General features: G+C 41.2%; 1 long non-coding RNA gene across 3 annotated transcripts; it reads right to left on the bottom strand.

Moving 5' to 3' along the window:
• Nucleotides 1-5,250: 5,250 nt before the first annotated feature.
• On the bottom strand, nt 5,251-10,810 carry LOC130176614 (uncharacterized). 3 transcript variants are annotated; one of them, XR_008828896.1, is made up of 4 exons: nt 10,574-10,810; nt 9,670-9,822; nt 6,326-6,526; nt 5,251-6,227 (listed from the first exon to the last, which is right to left on the bottom strand). It is a non-coding gene; the product is annotated as an uncharacterized LOC130176614 (long non-coding RNA). The 3 variants fall into 3 exon arrangements; XR_008828897.1 differs by having other exon boundaries at nt 9,670-9,778; nt 10,675-10,809; XR_008828895.1 differs by having other exon boundaries at nt 9,670-9,778; nt 10,574-10,807.
• Nucleotides 10,811-19,924: the final 9,114 nt, after the last annotated feature.

The following is a 19,924-nucleotide window of genomic DNA, read 5'->3' as shown; positions in this document are numbered from 1 at the left end:
AATATTACATGAATGAGGCCTTTGGGAATGGAAAATGGCAGCATCTCAGCCACACACCTCTGTCCATTGCATCACTTGTATATTACCAGTCTCCCCTCCTCCCCTCCCCTGCCTGCAGCGGCTGCTTGGCAGTGGCTCCTGTGACCCCCCATGAGCAAGTTCAACATTAACCAATGATGACAACGTCCTCAAATGGTCAGGAAGCCCCATCAGTGGGACACAAACTCAGATTAGTGGCTCATCCCCGGTGAAAGGAGCCCCTGGCACCGTGCCCTGGATTCTAAATCTAAACCAGCAGTGCTCTCATGAGAATGACAGGGCTTGGACCGCCGCTGCATTAGCCCCCCTCTACCTCTGCCAAGCAACTGCCTCACCCACATCCTCTTTTGTATCTCTTTCTCCTTCAGATTGTGGCTTTTGCATTGTTTTTAAGTATCTAAATCTCCTTTTACTCAATGACATAAAAGACGTCATGAAAAATAATGCTTTAATGAGCAGTATCAAATTTGATTTATCAGAACCGGTGTTTGGAAAGTTTCCAACAACATCCAGCTCAAGCCTTGGCTCACTGGAAGCTTGTATTTTGTAACTAAAATCTGTGCAACAGTATCCCCTCATCTATCTAAGGCTATTTGCTTCTCCATCTATCTCAGCCTGCAGAGGAGGAATAGAAGCTTCTGCATCTCTGTTTACTGGTCTAAACTGGGGAAACCACAGTGCAGCTAATGAGACAATGATAGAGCCAATCAAGAAAGCAAGGCTTTGCATTTATTATAAGAAGCCCCACAAAGGCCCTGGACTCATGCCGTGGGGATGAGGCCACACTTCCAGTAGAGCAAGACTAATCATGAATGCAAATAAGCACAATGAAAGCAACGAGAGCGAGAGAGGTGCTGCGACGTCCTTTGGTAAACCTCTGGGAAACAGCACTTGGCACGTCTCAGGGGTTCTACTTATCACTCAAAGAGACTGAAACACACTAGCTGCTGAGACAATGATGTATTCCCACCAAGCAGACAGAGAGGGAGAGGGTAAATGAAACTGAGAGAACAAGAGATTAGCAGATAAAGTTTGCAAAAAGGCAGTGTAATCATCTCCGCCAATTTGTTCGTTGCAGTTCGGGGGGAACCAGATACACTCATTAGTGAAGGAATAAACTCACCAGCAGTATAGCAATATACATCATGAGGAGAGATGTCACTGGTCTTTGACAAAATGCTTTGGAGAGATGAGCAGAGTCGGAGGATGATATCTCTATGCGCTATGTGACAGCTTTATTGGGATTGATCATGTTTGAGTTGTGTGGTGAAACCTCCAGAGGGGTATCACTAACTCGAGTCTGGCAGCACAACTGATATTGCTTCATCTCATGCAAAGCTCTGAGCTCTGAGCCTGGCATTCCTCATTATTACTGGATATTGTTGTATATGCAATAATGTGCAATAGGATATATTGATAATAAAAGCCAGTAAATTGCACAAGCCTCCCACAGACACAACAAACACCATATAGACACAATAGGTCTACACACGGAGTAAGTTGGTTATCCAGATATAAAACAGAGGTCACACACACACACACACACACACACACACACACACACACAAAATGTATAATATGCATGTTTATAAACAAAATAATGTCTGTATCAAGTATAGTATGTCATTATGCTTGATTATGTGATTTAGAAATTTGTTTATGTTCAAAGAGATCAGATGCAGGTTTAAGTGGCTGTGCCATCCATAGTTGAAACTGTAAATCAATAGTTGGAGATTTAGAGAAGTACACAATGGCTCCTGGCAGGGAGCTGAACCATTCAGAGCGGAGGCTATCTGGAACGCGGAAGAGTGTGCCAGTTCACACTGAAACATAAGCAAATACTCAATGAATGAGGCGGCTTCCAGGAAAAGCCAGAGCCCAGTGGAGATAGCTGCTAATCTGAGCATGAAGCAGAAACCCAAACAGAGGGCGACCACAGGGCAGGCCACCCGAGCACGACGGCCAAATGCATCAGACACCTTTGGGTGATACCAAACCGCAGGACGCGCAAGAAGCCTGGGAGCCACGGCAAAAGCAGAGCAGCTGTAACCCACCGTTGAAATAACTGACCACACAGAGAACATCAGTGAAGAACAACCATCCAGCCGCTGACTGTAAGGAGTAAGGACCTTTATACGTTACACTTTAGACGTGCAGTAGAGGATTTACAGAGGATTCACCGACTACCACTGTTGAGCAATTTACAACTGGTTAACATTCAGGCAGTTTTTCAGTGTAAAAATAATCTCAAATGGTATTAAAATTGTTCAGGGAAAAACAGACATTATTAAAGGTTTTTTTGCCAAATGAGACAGAGCATTCAGAAAGGGAACCACATCGTATTGTGTAAGACTCTGTGGTATCATTAACATTTTGTCACTGGGTAAAAAATATGCCTGAAAGCTATGCCTGAAGAGGGTCAAGTTCACTGCTTTAGGAACCTTGAGTTGCCACTATGTTGACCAGAGAGTGACTCCTGTTACTGCAAAGACCCACAGCCCTGTCTCTGCCACTTCTCTCTTGTCACTGTGGGCCTGTCACATTGATTTTTGACTGTATCTGTAATCTTGGAGCCAAGAGCCATTCAAAAGGGAATCTGAAGAAACAACCACGATGATCTTCTCTTCAACCAACATTTTTTCTCACCTGGCCTTCTACTGCATTACTTTCTTTTGGTGAGTCTTTTGGCGAAACCACTATGGCGCTTTCATGCCAATTTTGCCTTACATAAAGTTAAAGTTTTTTTTGTTTTGTTTTTTTTACTTTTCTCATGTTCCTAGTCAGTCCTGCACCACCTGCTATTCCACACAGGCTTGAGAATTGATTCACGTTCTTCTGATAGAAAATGAACTATGGTGAATTTCTCCTTGCTCTGCACTGTGTGTGTCTTTAGAGTTCCCTCCACTGTGTCTGTCTATACTTTCCCACTGTCTCAACAAACAGTAAGTGTAAGTCTGTAACATTGCCAAATATGAGCGGACAACTCATTTTCCTTTTCTTGACTAAAATGATGGAGATGCTCAAGATTAAAGTGTTCAGTGCACCACATCTAAGTCTGTCACTTTAAGGTTTATGCAAAGAAACTATGCTTAGTATTCACAAGTGCATTACTCATGGATATTTCACAGAAGGGTTTAGTTACAGAAATGCCAAAAACCACCAGGAAGTATAGCATTATTAAAGTACTTTAACACCTACACTATAAGAGGAAGACAGAACCCAAATTTTTCTTTCATAGGAACAAAGTATACTTACCATGGGACATAATTAATTGTATCACAATTAACTATTTCTGTAACAAAAAAAATATCTATCCCAGAAGAAGTTTTCTTGCCTCGTGAGTCAAATTAACCACAGTAATTAACCATGTTAATAAACTGTTACAGTAATAATTAAAATTTAAACAGTAACACTAACCGTTTGGCACTGCTACCGTGATATACTGTGAAACCGGTAACCATTTCATCATAGGCCTTTGTACTATAATGTTGTAATGTTGCATACAAAATGGCATTACAAAGAAAAGGCTAAGACTGCAAAAACATATTCTCTGGGAACCAAAATGATTGTGGATATTCATTAGTCATTCAAGAACTGCTCCCGCAGCAAAGTCCGACAATGTCCGGGGATTCCTTTCACAGGGAAACGGACCATTACAGAGAAAGCCAAAAAGTCTTCTCACACTACTGTAATTCATATTGACAGGAAAACAATAACAGTGTGGTTGCTTCACAAACAAGTGGAAAACACGAATGTGGGCTTTCCCCATATTTTTGTTTGTGGAAAAGCTTGTTTGTCCTCAATATGTCACATTCTTCACCATCAGTGGCACAACACAGCACATGGCCTTGACCTAATGTTGTGGGTTTCCTCACAGGACTAGCCAAGAATTTTTTCGCAAACAGACATTTGCAGCGTTTCACACAAACCGATAGGTTTCTGTGAGCAGTTTACATGGAATATTAACACTGTTGTTAGAAACAGTATTTACTGAGTATTAGGATTAATTCCGAAGGATGATTTTTTGAAGCAAGCACACACGCTCGCACACATGCACACAGAAATGCATCCAAAGATACTACTGCCCACCCACAAGGACGTAAGTACCACATAAGAAAATAATACGGTAAACAGGAAACATGGGCGTAAGAATGCCAAATGCATTCTGCAGCTTCAGCTCAGCCTGTCCTCAGCACAGCAGTGTCTATTTCTGGGAAAGACTGTGAAAACAGCCAGCAGACTATCGCTGCTGAAAAGAAACAAATGTACTCCTGGTTTTGGTTTTTAAAATAAAACTGTATTATATAGTCAAATAAATGACAAGTCTAATGAGTGACAGTAGGTACGTAAATGTGATGTTTGTGAGCTCCGTAAAGACCATAAAGGAGCCCGGTTTTCAACTTTATTGTCTACAGCTGTCTAGTTGAGTCACTGGCACTGTAGATTGGCGAGTGGGCAGCGTTTTTTGCAGACCTGGCGCTCCGCCAGCTTTTGGTTCCTGTCATTATCTGTGCTTTGTGTCTCAGTGATGGCCACATGCACATAATGAATAGGCAACTCTTTTCCATTAAAATAATACCCTCATCAAGTGGGCTCCTGTCAGCAAAGTTGCATCTGTGCCCGACCAAGCTCCGAGCTTCAAGACAGCTCACAGAGTGCGGGCCAAAGGCTGGAATTTTAATTGTTTCACGGGAATCAACTAGTTAGTCATTCAAACAGGCTGGCGCAGGACAGCTTTCCATGAAAGATGATGAGCAGATAGAAAGACGGATTCAGGAAATGTTGCCGTAAATTAATCCCGGACAAACCACAGCTTTGAAAAGTTTTGCCTTGTTGAGATGAACTACAAAGGGTGGACTATAAAGAGGAGTGGACTTGAAAGAAGAGGTTAGAAGGAGAATAACGAGGGGGGGTTGGTGGCTACTTGTGAAGTTTGCCGAAGGAAAGATGCACCCTTTTGAGTCTCAGGGAGATTAGACATTTCTTCAAGTGACAAAACACCTTATTAACCTCTGCCTGACCTCTGAAGATTGACCTTTGACTTGTGACCCTGTCACCACTGCGCTTTACTGCTGTTGGGAGTCATCAGCCTTTTCATGAGCCTTTTCATTAAAACCAACGGTTGTGCCGAAATGCCAAAAGAAAGAGAGAATGTGAGGATTGTCTGGGTGTATATGCGACAGAAGACGGAGGGATAGGAGTAAGGGGGAATGCAACAGAGTGAAGATTTTAATTAGAGACACAGCACCTCTGGTAATCCACTCTCACCCTATTCATAAAAAGAACAAGGGTGGGAGGGATGGGCAGGGAGAGGATGAGACGTTTTTAACAAGAGGTCAGAGAAACTTTGGCTTAGAACATAGGCCTTTATCAAATCCACTGGCAAATCCACAGATTAGTCCATTCCATTGTTTTCAGGAAGTCCGCTCCCACCAACCCAGAATGCAGGAGGCGGATTTAGGAACTTTGCAAGAGCTCCAAGCCACTGAGCTGGATGGCAGAGTGTGCGCGTGTGTGCTTGTGTGTTCACGTGTAATTGTGTGTGCATGTGTCTGTGTCACTGTGTGTGCATGGGGGGATGACACAGTGAGGAAGGGGTTGTCAGGAAGGCTTGGGCTCAAACACGAAGCTCTGACCAAAAAATTCCAACGATCGCTCATGACTTTCTGGCCACCAAAAGCAATGCAGAGGGATGGCGGGCCGCTTTCCCACTGTGACCTCTCCATAGATAATATGTACTTTGGAAACTGTCATCCCTCATGGTTTTATTAAACCTTTTTTGATATTTACATGGCCTGCTGGGCTTTTCTCTATACAGAGTCAATTTGGGCAAAATGTGAAATTCTCCTCCTTGAATAAACACTATGCATTCTCCTCTGCAGAGTCACTTTACCACAGTCAAGGTCACTGGCATTTGATATGGAGCTATGGTCAAAACACTTGTGGACAGCAATAAAAGTCAGGAGAGGATTATGAATCAAAATATTCAATTACTACATTAAAGCCTATTCTTCTTCCCTCCTTTTCCTCTCCTTTACCTGTTACTTGTCACAGAATGTCTCCTGCACTATGCTTCCTGTGCTATTCAGCCTGGGGAAATGGGGCATTGGAGTGATGACAAGGACCAGGAATCACTGAATCTGTCTTTGCACACTCCTGCACCTATTTAAAGTAGGCGTCTTTCAACTCTGAAACCAGGATGGAAGAGAGAAAACACATTAGCAAAATAGGCAGAAAGCCGAGACACAAAAGGCAAATGATTTATTATAGCTTTCAGCAGAAATACCTGTGCAGGAGTGCAGGCCCTCAGGTGCTTTTCTGGCAGAGTATAGAGGAGGATAAGAGAGTCAGTGCTGAGAGATGTGCTGGAATGAGGAGCCTGGGAGTCTTTGGCAGCAGGTAGGCAGGGAAGATGTTGGTAGTGTACCTCACAGGTGGGGACTTTGGGGAGAGCTGAGGAACGGGTGCTTCAGCCACTGAGGGGTAGCTGGAAAACATTTTTGCCAAGGGGATCTCACTTGTTTTCTTAAACATCAGGTATTCATGACCCGCAGGCTGGTGGCTTTTGCTCATGTCTATTTTCACTGATTACTATCTTGAAAATACAAGACAACCTTGACACCTCTGGTGAATTGCATGTTTCCCATGTGGAAAACTGATCATGTAAATGAAATAAAACTAATGACTTAATTTACTCACACCACATATCGCATTAAATAACTATAACAAACAAAGACCTGAGTTGGCAAGGAATGAGTAAAGAACAAATCTGAAACTAACTGCTAGTGAATTAATATCTGACAAGTCAATTTTCGGAAAAAGCTCTGAAGTAATTGTAATATAGGAAGAAGAGGAGATTGCTAGATACTACAGTATGTTGCCGAACCAGTACCCGATGATTATGCTGATTAATGTATTAGATACCTATGATATTTGTGAATCTATTTATGACCCAGCTTATTGATGAATGTTTGCTCTGAAGTGAGTTGAGGCTGGTCAAGGCAAGGCGGGTACTTAATGGGACATAAATGATAATTATACTCCATGTAATGATGCATGAGGTATATGAAAACATGATGAGCCAATAGAAAGACAGGGTATAATGAAATAATTGTTGTGGGCATGAGCTGTGTGCTGAGATTATTACTATTTGCAACATTTTTACCCCCCTGAATTTTGATGATGCACTTGATTGATTTAGAAAGTAATCCGTATTCAGATTTACATATATCGCGGAATAATTACATACAGATTCATTAATATAGATGCAATCTAATCACAACCAACTTCACTTAAAAATGCAACCAGCCAATGAGGAGTAGGTTTTGATAAAACATGTAAACCCACTGCCTTTAACAGTACAGTACCTGCCGAGGAAATTCCTTCACAATGTGATAGCAGCATCGTTTTAAGACAGAAACAACAGTTAATGTCTTATTGTCATAAGTATTTAAGTGTGTCAACTTCTGACAATGTGTAAGATTTAGCTGAAGACAATATGGGGATCTCTGTATTGGTAGCTGTCTTAGTCTAAATCAAGCTTGACAAAAGCAGCAAAGTACACTCATCTAGCACTTCATTAGCAACATCATACTAATACTGGGTGGGGCATCAGTTATTCATGACATGGCTTCCAGAAGATGTTGGAAACATTCCTTTTTCTTGATTTTGGTTCATGTTTACATGATTGCACCACATAATTTCTGCAGATTTGTCAGCAACACATTCATGCTGCCAATCTCCTGCTCTACCACATCCCAAAGATGTTCTGTTGGATTCAGATCAGGTGACTGGGGAGGCTACTCAAGTACACTGAACTTATTGCCATGTTCATGAAACCAGTTGGAGACGAGTTTTGCTTTGTGCATATCGTGCTGAAATACTGATTGATTGGTAAGGGGGTCCAAATTGTGCCAGGATGGCTTCAAGATGGCAGCGCATGAAGACACAGCAGCCCAGAACTCTCTAGGAGGTAGTAGCTACACAACCAATATTAAGACCTACACCCAAACTAAGATTCGGAGTCTAAGAGACTGTTGTACTGGATGTGCCCCCAGAGAGTTTAACACTATTCCGAAAATGATTACTCGCTCAGCATGGTGCACAAAGACCAACGGCCCGACAGAGTGGAGACACAGGCAGAGATGTGAGAAGAAGCAAAAACATGGCAAGCAAGCAGGGATCCAGGCCAGGCTGAGAGCAACACCACATAAGCCTGGAGTACACTACCCAACATCTTTCTCACCAACGCCCGCTCTCTCTCTCGTCAACTAGCTGGACGACTTGAGGCTGCGGATTACCACCCACTAAATGGATAACTGCATTGTGGTGATAACAGAGACCTAGCTGCATGAAAAAATCCCCAACTTAGCTGTGGAGCTAGCAGGCCGAAACCTCTACCATGCAAACCGCACATCTGACTCTGGTAAGACAAGAGGAGGAGGAGCGTGTGTATACAAACAACAGTTGGTGCACAGACCCCACTGTTATTAATAGACACTGCTGCCTGGACATGGGAGTTTTTAATGCTAAAATGCAGACCCTTTTACTTAACGAGGGAATTCTGAGTAGTTTTTATCAGAGCTGTCTATGTACACCCCTGAGCTAATGCTAAGCTAGCAATGAGCAAACTACACGATGCAAACAGCAGACATAACAAAAATCGTAAGACTTGAGACACAAAGCAGGTTGGGTCAATGGACTCATGCTGCTGATGTCAAGTTCTGACGCTACCATCTTTGTGCCTCAGTAAAAATCCAAATTCATCAGACCAGGCTACGTTTTTCCAGTCTTCAGCTGTCCAGTTTTGGTGAGCCTGTGCCCACTGCAGCCTCAGATTTCTGTTCTTGGCTGACATGAGTGGAACCCAATGTGGTCTACTGCTGTTGTAGCCCATCAGCCTCGAGGTTCAACATGTTGTGCACTCTGAGATGCTTTTCTGCTCATCACGGTAGTAAAGAGTGGTTATCTGAGTTACTTTAGTCAGTCTTCGGTTTCAGAAATACCCAAACCAGTCTGTCTGGCACCGACAATAATGCCACGGTCAAATTCACTGAGATCACATGTTTCCCCATTCTAATGTTTGATTTAAATGAAATAAAACACTGTATAGATACAGACAGCGAGGACCACAGTTAAGGTTCAGAAGAGCAGTTTATAACTATAAGTAGGGATGACAGACCACAGACCGAGGTACTAAGTTTTAAATGTCGGCTTATTTATGTTGAAAATTAGTTAGTATGCACTGATACCAAATCACACATTCACAAACAAAGGAATTGTGCATTAAATCCCTTGAAACTGTTTTTAAAAAAGTGTTTTTTTTTTTTTTTTTTTTTTAAAGAAGAGAAAATTAAGTATTTCTACCTATTTTATTTCACTTTGGTTTGACTTAAACCTATTTGAGTTCAAGAGTTCATTTCAACGGAGGTTCCCTCAAATTGTTCCTAGGTTCACTCTGTGTTATCTATCGATTAGGCAAATTTAAGAGTTTAGTTCAACCATCTGGTTAATTAACTTAACCAGCAAGTTTATAATTTACAGTAACACAACACATTGCATTACCCAGTCAGCACAAGTGAGTTGCGTTCCACAGTGTGTTGCAGAAAAATACTGAAAGTTTAGTCCTACCATGATTCAGGCGAATCACTGTCCTTATCTTGGGAGTGCAGGTCAGTCTTGTAGAAGCCAGTCCAACGTAATGTTTCCAATGGGTGGTTTGCATCTTCATTCACCAACTCTGGGTGTGCAAACACCAAGTCATTCTCACAACTGAAACCTGGCCTGTTGTTCAACAGTGTAAAATACGTATAAATATCTTAGTCATACATATTTCATAATATAACTAAGCATTTGAGGAGGTCTTTCACCTCACCCTGCATTCATGTGGTGTCAAAATAATCGGAATATTGGACTAATGTGTACACCCCCACCTCTTTAAGTAGAAACAACAATTCGGAAAGTCGACCAAAATTTTGGTGCATGTCTTGCCAGTTGTTGACGTCATATATGCAGACACATAGTGAACTTTTTTTGCTTGATGAAAACATTTTTGATAGATTAGTTATAAAAGTTTTTTATTAGCAGCAACTCTGATAATAAGTAACACACAAATACTGGAAACAGCTATTAATGTGTTGTGATAACGCCGAGTGATAAAATACAGCATATCTTCTGTGTAGTGTCCATGTTACCACATTCCAACTTAACAACACATGGACACGAAGAAAGACCTTCCAACTACGGAAATGGGACAATCCGAGTAGCACGTGAATGCAGCATAAATACTGGTTAAGTGTTTGATTTACACTGAACCACGCCCTAAAATGGCGGCGCCCTTACTTTACTCTACTTACGAGGCTAAACTTGACCATGCCTGTTGTATGTGCCTTCTCAGTTCACTTTACACAAAATATAACATAAAACGTATTCACACTGTCTTAGCTTAGCTAGTGGCAAGTCGGGCTACACACCTGGCCTGAACAACAAGGAAATAGCTTGCTAACTGATAAGTTAAAATATAGATTAAACTCACCAAATCGTTGTTCAAAACGTGAACAAAGCAGTTTCCAGCATTGCAGACAGCAGGTAAACCCAATTTCAAAAATTGAAAAATAAAGTTTCCCCAAAACATACTTGTTTCGTCTTGTTTTCCTTTTGTCCTCGCTGGTTTGTGTTTACAACTTCTCCGAACGCTCCTCTCTTGCGCAACGCTCTCTTTCTCTCTCTCTCTCTTTCCAGCAGGTGGCGCTGCAGTTACACTGCTTGGCTGCACTTGTTAAAGCAACATTACACAGAGTAAAATGGCAAAATCATCAGTGTAGACTACCATTATAACTGTCAAACTTCATAACTGATGTTATTTAAGTTGCTTACATTGTATTTCTTATTTGTTTAACCTTCTATTTGTTTACGTTAATATAAACCTAGGTTACATGAACATTAACTGAAGCTCCTGGCCTGTATTTACATCATTTGCAAGGCATCTACTGCTAGCACATGATTGGCTGATTGGATAATTTGACGAATTGCAGGTGTACAGGTGTTCCTAATGAAGAGCTCAGTGACTGTAGATTCAGGAGCTGTTAACATGCTAAAGATAAGTTTAATATTGGCTAGCTGATTAGCAATAGCTAACATTAGCTCGCTAATATGCTTACCTCTGGACGAGCTGTGGTTTCAAAACAGCAGTCTTGGCAGCCATCTCTTTTAGCGCACAGCTGTCAGATGTTTGGGTTTACATGCGCGCTGTTCTGTGGAACAGATCAGGGGATTTTTGAGCAAACTGGATTACATCAAACAGTTTTTATGAGCCCCTGCAATACAAACATGTGTCACATCTGTAAACCAACTAGCTCTCCACCAGGCAGTCCAGTGACAGCTGTGAAGACAGTTTTATTTTTTTGGGGACTGGCCGAAATATAGAGGAAACTTTTTTAACTGGTGGACAGTATTACACATTGTTCAGTGTAGCCTATAAATCAACCCACTGGTGAGAATGATCTACCCAGTTCCTTAGCACTACATAGCTCCATTTTCATTCCACAGTGGCCATCTAACAAAGGTTCAGATTAGACATAGTGGGTGTATACTAACTTTACTCTGATCAAAATCCTGTCATATTTCATGTGTAATCAAATCTTTGAATATTTTTGACCCAACTTCAAAGTAGAAAGGCAGAAAAGCTACTTATAGGGCCAGAAAAAGAGGTCCTAGCATTTTTCTGAGCTCCCAACATCATCTCAGGCTTCCTCAGCAGATGGAGCTTGTTCGGTCGTCAGTGAGATATCTTTTATGTAACACTCTCTCATTGCAATCTCTCATTACACATTTCATCTTTCTCAAAAAACAAAAAAACAGAAAATAACTAAAGCCTGTCCCTGTGGTTTCCTATCCATATTGTGTGTTCAGTCCTCGTCTTGACCACTGTCTACCTGTTCCCGTACCCAAATTTGGCCTTTTCCCTCCATTTCCTCACCTTTGTGCAAACTGCTGCATAGATGACCAATGCTAATTCTATTGGTGATTCTCTTTTGGTTCAGTCGGAAATTATGTGTGGCTTGTTGAGTATTTGGAGGTTTCATTACTCTTCAAAACTGTTTCCAGCTTTTAGAACAAATGGCTTGTGATTACAGGCCGGTGACTGTAGGTAAACAAAATCACCACAAGTGACTTCCTACAAGACTTCCTTCTTTACAAGACTGGCAGACTACGTCAGCCTTTGTTTTGCAGTTAAACCCAACCAAACAGAGATGCCCACAATACAAAGTATTGGTCAGGGTGACTAAACAAACCAGGGGTGTTGTTTGAGTTTTGCCATATCGTCACGGATGCCAAGTTACTCATTTGTGATGTCTGCAGCTGCGTCTGTGTCTTGTCTTAATGTAAATTAATGTAAAATGTTCAAGCACAACAATAAACATGACATTTATTGTCTCTTGTTGTCCTCTCATGTAGTAAATGAGCCTCATGAGCTACCGTCCTTTTGTGCGACGCTTTTTGCCCATTCATAGAATCACACGTTAACATCCACTCTCAGTATTCAGTTTCACACGCATCTCACCAGTGTCAAGTCCTGCTCTAGTTCTGAACGTCATTGGCAAATTGAAGGAAAAGTAAATATTTAACTAAAACTTAAAAATAATTTTCCACCTCACTAAAAGGACCACACACACATACACACTCACACCAACACATATGCATGCATGCGTGCTGAGTGCAAAACTCTCCTCCTTCCCTCACACTCTCTCGCTCTCACGCTCTCTCTCTCACACACACACACACACACACACACATACACACACACACACACACACACACACACACATTCTTACCTTACCAACAGTCCCTATTTCTAGTCATTTTGAAAAAGAAAAAAAGCCCAAGATTTTTATTGAAGGTCTTTTATCATAAAATAACTGCAAAACTGCTTTTGTAATTTTCTTTTAAAGAATGTCAAGAGAGGACTTGCAACCCTGGTCAATGTCTGCCTGTCAAACAGGGGACCTCCATAGTCTGCAGTAACACTGTCTGTGGTGAGCACAGACTTTCATAAATGGATCATGTTGCTGTATTGTTTTTGACTTCTTGCTTTAACAAATATTCTGAAAGTATTAATGTAGTGTTGCATTCTGTTAGCACTAAAATGGCCAAAAGGAATGAATATCTATTAAAAGCATTAAAATATGTCATCCATAATGTATGCAGTGTATATTGATTCTTATTAATGTAGAAGGCAAAAGTAGTGGCTACTTCAGTACTAGCGTTTTGTGATAGTTGCAAAAATCTTCAAATGTTTTTAAATACTTTGCAACTGCTGCTTGTGGTTTTCTGTCCCACAACCCACTGATTTCTGTATCTGCTGAGGGTGGGTGGCTGGATGGCACCCAGCACAACATTGGTTGTGATGCTCCAGGTACCAAAAACAGGAAGGCTTTGAACCAGGCGCTGCACCACCACTGGCGCCTAACCCACCACGCTATCAATTGTATTGGGAGCTTCTCACTGAATGCTTTTCTTCACTTTGGGTTTTGGACTTCAGAATTCACTGATAAGTATCCTATGAATGTTGAAGCAGTCGGACATCCTGACCTATCATTATTAAGACAGTTGAGGTCCATTTGTTAGAGTCCTTAAATCTGCTCTGTACTTTTGATATCTTGGGATTGATTCTCAGGCTTTGCAGTGAATTTTGAAGTCCATCACCCAAAGTAAATATTCAAAGGCTCTAGGAAATATGGGTCACTTGTCTGACCATAGCTTCTCGTGTAAGAGAACTGCTTTTGAGATTTGAGTTCAACCCTTGTGAGGCTCAGTGCATTTTCAAGTCCAAAACCCAAAGTGAAGACTGCCAGTGAGAGAAGCTGCCAGTGTGAAGGTGGAGTGGTGGCTTTGCTGGTGACCATATCTGGAGCTACAAAACCAATCCCAGTGAGTGCGGAGGTCCAGAGAAATACAGGCTAGAGTGGCTAATATTTTGCTACAACATGAAAATGAAAAAGTTCTGCATGTACAGTATATATAAATACAAAGTGATGTGTAATTTTACCATATATAGCATGGGCCTGCACCGGCCCTGCACTGCACCTCCAAAATGGTTTTGGCTCACCGGTCCACTGTTGGTGAATGTGTAACAACGGAGAGGTTCACTCTGTATAAGCACACAGCCACACAACACACGCGCATGCACGCACGTACGCACGCACACACACACACACACCCACATGCACAGTTCTGCTTTCCTTCAAAGCCACATCCTGAATCTCCTCCCTCAGGGGAGACGATTTACACTGTGGTTGTCCTTCAGGTACACCATAAGAGCTCTGCGCTGAAGCCTCTACTCTTACCCCTGATTTCTGACTTGGCTTACAGTAAAATGGATACAGTGGAAAGAATAGAAAAGTGGAAAATCTGCATTTATGTATGAAATCATATTAGTAGCTTTGCAGAAATTTCAAACTTGCTACAGTTCAGTCAGTCATTCCTTTCAGACACAAAAACCATACTGTGATAAACACATGGGGAAATAAAGGCAAAGGGAATTACTCAGCAGGGCAGCCTATATAGTGTTCTTATATAATCTATATTCTTTGGCTGGGCTCCACATGGGTCTTGGGTGGAGGTTAATGGGGGCTTAAAGAGGGCAGTCAAGGCTAGGCCACTGGAGGAAGCAGTGGAGGGGGGTTAATCAGAGCACCACACATGATCCAGGTTAACTATACTCACTTGGCCTTTAGGATTGTGGCTGTTTAAGCGAAACACATGAAGTGAAAAGCTATGGTCCACAGCGTTGGTTGGTACCAATGTTTAAACAATTCCTGGCCATGTGAACAGTTTACTGACAATGTCAAAACCCTATCAACCCTCTGCAATACTCATTTTTTTAGTGGTTGTATTTAACTTGACATTTGCAAGAATGTGGGCAGTAATTTTACCTAATTTCAGAGACAACCAGAAGACACATGTGGCAAACTGCAGCGTGGAGCATTCAACTGTCACTGAATTTCCCCTGAATTTCAAAAACAGAACACGGTGTTGTTTCAATATAAACTATGATTTCCTGGCCACATTGTTGCAATGCAGAAAATAAGAAAAAAATGTTGCAAGCTTCAACTTAAGTCAAAGCAGCTGAACTTCACAAGGCATAGCAAAGCAGAATAAATTACTGTTAACGCATTTTGCGGTACATCCACAAACGTCTGCATGTAGGGTCAAGCTTTAGGTTGCACAGGAAAGAATATTGCCAAAGATTCATATTTGGAAACTTTGCAATTTGAGAGCAGATAATGTGTGAAATTTCAAATGTTCCCGTGGTATTCCTCAAGACCCAGAATCAATTTAAAATCTTCTTAGTCTTTTAATGTGAACCTGGCCCGTCTCTTTAACATGGCTGTTATCACACAATATTAAGTTGGTAGAATTGTTCTTCTCAAATAAGAAGTGCACGTTACATTACTTAACAAATGAAAAATGAAATGAAAAAATGATGAGAGAATACCTCAACGACATTAAAAAATATACATGTATATATACTCGATTAAGAGGGCAGCTATCTGAGTGAGGTACAGCACATTTTTGCAATTCCAAACTGGTCATTATATTCAATTCATGCTGACACCGAAACCGTTTTACCAATCATTCTGTGACAGCCTATGCAGACTATTGGCTGGCAATAAACACCACCCACCTATCGCAGGGGCCACCAATCTACAATAAATGATGCTTTAGCTTTCTGCGGCCGGCATAGTGTCAGCTTACACATCATCAGCATTCCTGAAGTCTTGCCCAGTGCAAAGGTCTATTTACACTGCCATAATAACACAATTGTTCAAATGGGCTGTATGAAATATGAAATGAAATGGGAGAGGAATGGAATCCAGTCTGATATGCTTGGTTTCAGAGAGGAAGGAATTGCCTGTCTCGCCTTGTTTACCATACGCCGGCAAAATAAATCATAATGCTGACAAATGTACATTTCTTTCCAATCTATGAGCATATAATGCCTTTGTGTGGTTTCTTGTCACAGGACACTCTGTCAGATTCAATTATGCACGTGAAAACTTTCCTCTCAGAAATAAACAATTCACAATAGAGGTAGCAATGCACTCAGAGTTAAATTGTTGCCCGTTGGGCTGCATTTAATGTTGTTTACTTTGAAATGTAGTGAATGTGTGTACATTATAGTACAATAATATGTCTAAGATTTGGCAGTTTCACTGACCTTGGACATAACACAAGGGCTGACCAGCCAGATGCCAGCGTGTCTGTGCTTCAATCTCAATATCAGAAGCCGTGAGTGGATTGCATACAACAAGAGCACAGTAAATTCCTCTGCAGTGCATTTCAGTCTTGATTACACAACTTCCCATGGTGGTAACTTGCAGGTTTGTCATGGACTCTTCGCTGCTGTAGATTCTTTAATACAGGTCTTAATAAAACATGACAAGATTAGACTCGCCTGTGGTTTCAAAACATAAACAATCACCATGAAAGCAGTAGACACCAAGGCCTCCAGATGTCCTCTCTCTACAAAGCAGGTTTCCAAGGGAGTCGATCCAACAGCACAAGGCTGGACAAGGCAGAGTTAAAAAAAAAAAAAAGTGTTTTAGTCTGTGGCATTTCTGTCAAGCAGGAGATAAAATCAGGACATTGTCTAATGGAGAGGTATGCATGGCTTTCTTGGAACAGAATAATGGATAGCCAAAACAGTTGCAAAAATAAAAACCTGATGCTTTGATTATTGGTAACCATGAGAACCAGTACTTGGAAGAATTGCTTAATGTTACATGGCGTTCTCTTTGCATTGACTGATGGCAGATGGATGCCTTAAAACATGCTGGGTTTTGAGGTTTGATTCCTGCCATGGCATACTAAAGATGTTACTATCACATTGATATCAAATGTTTCACTTAAACTTGTTCTATCACTGGCAGGTGATGGCAGTATTACAGTGTTGCTACTATGTTATGTGGTACACTGTGGGACATTCGGAACTAGCTGTGGTTTACATTTAAGCTCCATGTGTTTTCTTGCAATATTCTCCCATTGTATTGTCCTAAAAAACTTGTATAAATGTCACTCTAATCCTGCCTGCCATTACTCAACATCTTCCCATGAGGTTGAATGATTATGGATAGTTTTACAATAGGTAATGCTAAGCCAAGCAATATGTCACGTAATATACAAAACACCAATGTGCGCCAAGCAAAAACCATATTATTGTCCATCTGTGGTCAGAGCGTCGGCTTCCCATGAAACAAGGCTCCAGGGGCCAAATGTTGTTGGATTTGTGGCCAGGGCCACACTGCATTTTGGCCATCGCATGTGTCATAGATCCGCCTGGTCCCCTGATGGTGGAACAGTGTGTCCAGAGCTGGACTGAAAGGGAACGCTTCCTGAGGTCAGGGAAGTATAATACACTAGCTGGCTCTCAAATAAAACTGGTTTGTTTTTCTTAAAAGGAGGTTGAGGTTTCTGGGTTTCAGTCCATCAGCCCCACAGCACACCACACCACCTCCACTCCTCTCCATTTGTTACAATGGAGGCCTTATGGTGTGTGCATTTTGACCTTTCTTGATTTTAACACAAGGTGGTGATTGGCAGAAAGTATGTTTCATTGTGACTGGAGCACTGGTTTGGCACACCTAAATGTCAGCTGTGTATAGATTTGGTGAAGAGGGACTGTGAATATAGCGCCATTGTTGAAAATGCTTTTGACTCTGAGAAAATTACACAGAATAAACAACATGTAAAACATTCGACTTAAAAATAGCAATGACAAGGACAGCCAATTTATGAACAGCTATTGCAGAAATGTCTATCCCTCCATCTTTTTTTCTATACCATATAGAAAGGGTCATGGGGGGCATTTCATACTTTTATTTAAAAAAATTACAATTTCACAAAAATGGGCATTTAACTTCAAACATACACTGAGACAGAAAGAGACACAAAAAGTCATTTTCAATCTTCATAAATAGTACACTCAAAAAAACAGAAAACTGAGTCATCTCATTTTATAAGGTCATACATGAGAAGATGGTTTGTTTGGTTTTTTTTTCTAAGCTATATTAAAGTTAGTGGCTGGAAAAGGAAGAAGTTATGGAGAAGAAGTTGTGAGTTGCTCTCTTATCCCATCGAGAGATTACGCTCAAGTGTGAATGTACTCTGTTAACTTGGAGAAAGCACAGATCCAAAATAGTTAAAGCTCACTGGGTGTAATGGTCAGCAATGGTCAGTAATGGCCAGTGGTTTGGCAAGAACTGCTCCTCGTTACACAGCTCTTCCTGTCCACACACATACTGTATAATAAAGACTTCCTCAATAGATTGGAAACCACTCCGCTCTCACCAGGACTCTTGAGTTCTCCTTTCTCACTCTACCCCCTCTCTCATTCTTACTTTCTTTCACTCTTTCTCATTCTCTTTGTCTATCTCACTCTTTCCTTCTACATACTGACCTTCCCAGGCTGGCCTGGGTCTTTATATTTCAGGCTTTGAGGCTACATCTGAAACAAAAGCAAAATTATGGGTCTGGTTTGGCTTGAAGAGAGCGCAGTGACCCCGGCATGTGGTTTTCTTAGGCCAGACCAGAGAGAGGTGAGGTGGGGAGAAGAATTTGTGTGAATCTAGCTGTGTATTTGAAGAAAACCCTAACCGCACCAAATTTGAATGTGTCATTAGCAGGAGGGGGTGATCTAAACTTGGGCTGGCCAGTGATGGAGTCAAATCCACATACTACCGGAGACACCACGTGCTATTCCTTTTTTGTTGAGCGATTTTGGGGGGAACGTAGGGGCCATAGCCTCGAGAGTAAGCACACTACTTATCACCTCATAAATCGTCTCACCTCCTCATCACTTGTCCAAGTCATGAAGCTATTGTTGCTTGAAACTTCTATGACTTGTGTCACTTGTTGCTCTGGTTTTTCACCTTGAAGTGGACTGGTATTATCCAACTCACTATCCATCACATTTACGATATTATGTTCTTATTCAGTGAAATAATAAATGGATTATTGCAGGTGTTGCAAAAAGAGGCATTGCTTAATAGGTGCAGCATTTTTTCAGACACCTTGGTCACCTGGATCCATACTCCTAAGTGCGTGGGATGCCCTCCCATTGTTAGTATATTTAAAAAAAAAAAAAAAAAAAAAGGTGTACCAGTGACAGATAAAAAGAGAATGATGTATTTTGAGACCTTACGCAGATGGGTCACCCTACAGTAAAACAATCAGCAAATAAAGCTCACAGTTTCTTCCTGTGTCTCCTGTGAGAGTTTCCTACAGTGGGCCTGCATCGTACTGTGTGGTCTTGAACCCTATTTAGACCTAGTGGGTGACCACTGTACAATTAGGTATGCCATGTTTCACAGCAGCAGCAGAAAGTGGAATTCCTGTCAATGGAGCAGACCTTCTCATGTTTACTGCTCACATATTCTTCCCTCCATTCATGGCAGTGCACCCGGCTGGGCTTATGGTTGATTGTATCATGCAATATGAATAACACAATTATAAAACCCCACAAGACACTCCATGTTTATGTAACTGCAGATCCTCCAAGGGGAAGGACTTACTACATTGCAAGAATGAAAGTTGATGCCCCAGATGGCAATTTCAGAGCAAACATAAATATATGTTTCTTGGCTTGAATGTGTTTGACACAGCTAATTTTATGATGACACAGTTTGATGTCAGAGGAAGAAATGGGTCATCATTTTGTAGATTTTCCTGATAAAATAATAAATCTTGTATTGTTAATTTTATACAGATAATGCACAGAAAAAAACAATTTTTTTAGCACATTATTTACACTGAAATCAATGGCAATTGTGTCTAGATGTCGAAAAACAACTGCATTCAAATTTTGTTGAAATGTTCATGAATTAAC

This window comes from Seriola aureovittata, chromosome 10 (genome assembly GCF_021018895.1).
Source record: "Seriola aureovittata isolate HTS-2021-v1 ecotype China chromosome 10, ASM2101889v1, whole genome shotgun sequence".
Classification (NCBI taxonomy): Eukaryota; Metazoa; Chordata; class Actinopteri; order Carangiformes; family Carangidae; genus Seriola; species Seriola aureovittata.
The sequence above is the reverse complement of the archived record's forward strand: the minus strand, read 5'-3'. Positions and strand labels throughout refer to the sequence as shown.